This window comes from Suncus etruscus, chromosome 8 (genome assembly GCF_024139225.1).
Source record: "Suncus etruscus isolate mSunEtr1 chromosome 8, mSunEtr1.pri.cur, whole genome shotgun sequence".
Taxonomy (NCBI): Eukaryota; Metazoa; Chordata; class Mammalia; order Eulipotyphla; family Soricidae; genus Suncus; species Suncus etruscus.
Window position 1 is genome coordinate 52,701,548 of NC_064855.1, and position 3,953 is coordinate 52,705,500.

The window sequence follows — 3,953 nt, forward strand, 5'->3', positions numbered from 1 at the left end:
TTTAGACTTTGGTCATCATTTTGAATGACACCAAAAATAATCTTATAATTAAAGGAGGAAGAATTCAATGATTAAAAAAAAATATACCTCTCCCAACATTCTCACAAAGCCTGAGTAATTCTAGGGAAAGAGATAGGCAGTAAGAAAATACCTCTTTGCAATGGCTTCCTGGGATATAGTTAAGTAGACCAATTCTACTTAACTATATCCCATTATCTGTGTATTTTAAACGTTTATTTTCTCAAATTTTCCCCACCTGCTTAACATCTAATTTCTAGAAATTTTGACATTGAGAAAAATGGAAAAGAAGTTTCCCAGAGACTGATGAGATTCAACAATGTAAAATATCCTATGTAACAAAACTGACTTTTGTGTTTATCTTCCTGTTTTTGTTTTGTTTTCAGAAAGAACATTATTCTGGGACATAAAAATAACCTTGAAAAAAAAAAAACAACAGAAAAAAGGTGTCTGTCTTCCATAGGAGTATCATGTTTCCATGGTGATGAAACCAGCTCTTGATATCCAATTAACCAAGGTAAGTCTGGGCTTCCTGCTTCCTCATTCCATAAAAAGAGGAAACAAGCAGAAGGAAAGGGGAAACCAAAAGTCTCCCTGATAGCTGGACACAAAATTGTCAGGAGGCTCAAATTCTGTTCTCAAGATTTTGTTATGATACATCAGTGCCAAGTATTCAGGAAAATGACACACTTCCATTGTTCATTATTTTGCAAAATTGGCATTCTGCTTTCAATAATACCTTTGATTTTATTAAACATAAAGAAGTTAATAAAAATGGAAAAATGGGGGCTAGAGCAATAGCAGAGCGAATAAGGTGTTTGTCTTGCATATGGCCAACTCAGGCTGGATTCTCGGCATCCTATATGGTCCCCCCGAGCTTGCCAGGGGTAATTCTGAGCAGGGCCAGGAGTAACCCAAGCATTGTCAGATGTGGCACCCCAAAAAGAGAAAAGGGAAATGTCTCCTTTCACAGCATTAGTGTCCTTTGCCATGTGCACAATGTGCATGAAATTCACATCACTTTCTTGATTACCACAACTTTGCTTTACCTATTCAGTTCTCCTTGTGTAAACTCCCCACAATTAAACTCTGTACATTACAGAAATGCCTGAATTATTATTTTTTTTTTTTAGAAATGCCTGAATTATAACAGTTCTGAAACTGCCTCCTGAGCAAAACCTTTCTCAATTAGTCCTTGCTCCTCCTGTGTTTTCCTTTATGGATTTATGGGGACTGTATTACTTACGCTTCATCTTTCTATATCAACCTTATAACGTGATCAAAATATTACAAAATCTAAATGTGGCTCCCAAATCTGATTTCACATCAGAATCATAAAAAATACTGGACCTCACTCTTGAACTACAGGCTAGAATTCCATGAGCAAATTTCAAGATGAATATATTAAATCTTCTTAGCAAATTTTATTTTTGTTTTGTTTTTCGGCCATGGTTTCTGGCTATGCGCTCAGAAATTGCTCCTGGCTTGGGGGCCCATATGGGATGCTGGGGTATCGAACTGCGGTCCAACCTAGGCTAGCGCGCACAAGGCACATACCTTATGCCCTGCGCCACCTTCCGGCCCCATCTTAGCAACTTCTAATAATAAATGTATGGATTCTATAACGTGTTACATAAGCACTGCAGATTTGGAAGTTGATGAGCATGATTTCATTTTCCTTCATCTGCACATTCATGACCCTTTACAGATTTGCACCCATTTTTGAGAATGGAATATTTTCAAGGTTGGAGGGTTTTAGTAAATCTGCTGTATATCTTATGGATGCTCCTTTGCATGATGATCTTTGTTGATCTTGCTATTTTCAATATTCTATATCTATGGTTTGCATCATTTTGACTAGTATGTATGTATACATATGCTTTTTGGGCCACACCCTGTGATGCCCAGGAGTTACTCCTGACTATATGCTCAGAAATCACTCCTGGCTTGGGGGACCTTATGAGACACTGGGGGATCAAACCAAGGTCCATCCTAGATCAGCTGTATACAAGGCAAAATGCCTTACTGCAGTGCTATCGCTCCAGCTCCTAGTATGTATCTTGAAGTATTTTTATTTGGATCTTTTAGCTGATGCCATCCAGGCATTCTGAATTTTGGTGCATGTTTTCTACAGATCTGGCAACTTTTCAGTAATGTCTTACCATTGCTTCTTCTTCAAGGTTACCTTCCTAGCTTTCTGTGACTGGCATTATTCTTAGGTTGCTCCTCTTTATTTTTTGGGGGGCGGGCACATCTGGAGGTGCTCAGGGTTTACTCCTGACTCTGCACTCAGAAACGTTATGGCAGGCATAGAGAAATACCCCTGGCTGGCAGGGGATCATCTGGAATGCCAAGAACAAATGCAGGTCGGCCAAATGTACAGGGCAAATGCCCATACTATCGCTCCACCGGATTGCTACTCTTTAATTCATTCCAAAGTTCTCTTCTCAGCTGTTTATTTTGAGGCTTTTCTCCAACTGCAGTTGTCTGGATCTTCTCTGAACTTCATCTTAGAGTTCAGATTCTGTCCTCTGCTGCTGAGACTTAACAGTGAGTTATTAATATCACCTACTAAGTTTACTACTTCTATCAGTTTGTAGTTTCATTTCTGCTTCATATTCTCTTGTTTTATTGACTGTCCATCCTACTGTTTCTTTGAGCACCTTAAGCATTTCAGACAGTTATTACTGGTTGAGTCTTCAGGGTTACTATCTTCATACACTAAGCCTCATGGGGTTCTTTGTTATTTTTTTTATGATTTGCAGTTTGGGGGTGTTTCGTGTACTATTGTGTGGCTAGCTGTCTAGAATTAGGGTGTCTTTATATGACTATGGTGACATACAAAGATGTGAAAAGGTGAAAATGGTGCCTTTGTTTCTAGAGAAGGGGTAGGCTAACAGTCTTTCTTTTCCCTGTCCCCTTTATAGGCTCCTGACGTGGAGGACAAAATGATGATCCTGAGAGCAGAGTGTTTTCAAGTAAAATTCAATAAGCTATGGAAACACATCTGTGAGATTTGTTAAAATGCAGATGCCGAGATTCCAATTTTTCCAATATACCAAAGTGGCCCTCTGGGGTAGGACCTAGAAACTTTCTGTAATGCTGTTCCTTTCACCTTCCCAGTCTCCTCACTCCAAGTGACTTCCTTAATCTGGAGTCACATTAAAACAAGAACAAGTCATTTCAATGGATGAGGAAAGTTGGGTAAGAAGTAAACACAGGAATATTGATGGCCCATTTGAAGGAGTAGGCCCTACTGATGGAACCATTTATTGCTATTCCATCAGTCTATTCCTATGTTTCAAATTTTTCAGAAAGTATAAATTCAGTGCAACTTAATATTTCCCAATTAAAAATATAGTAAATATATTGCAATTTTTATTTTTAAAAATATTTTTATTTAAGTACCATTACAAACATGTTTGTAGTTAAAAAAAGAACATTAAAAAGAACAACCATATTTACCAGTCCACCAGTGCCCCACAACTCCATCCTCCCCCACCCTCTGCATGTCTTTGAGACAGGCATTCTATTTCTGTCTATCACTACATGGTCATGATAGTTGGTTAGTGTAGTTATTTCTCTAACTGCACTCACCATTCTTTGTGGTAAGCTTCATATCGTGGGCTGGCCCTTTCAGTCCTCATGTCTATTATCTCTAGGTATTATTAAAATACTGTCTTTTATTTATCTTAAATCCCACAGATGAGTGAGATTATTCTGTCTCTTTCCCTCTGACTTATTTTACTCAGAATAAGTTTCCATGTCTATACATGTATAGAAAAACTTTATGACTTCATTTTCCTGATGGCTGCATAGTATTCCATTGTGTATATGTGCCATAGTTTCTTTAGACACTCATCTACCAATGTTAGTCTTTAAAGATAACTCTCATATATGGTAACCTGTTCTGTAATAAGACACTGAGGAACTGA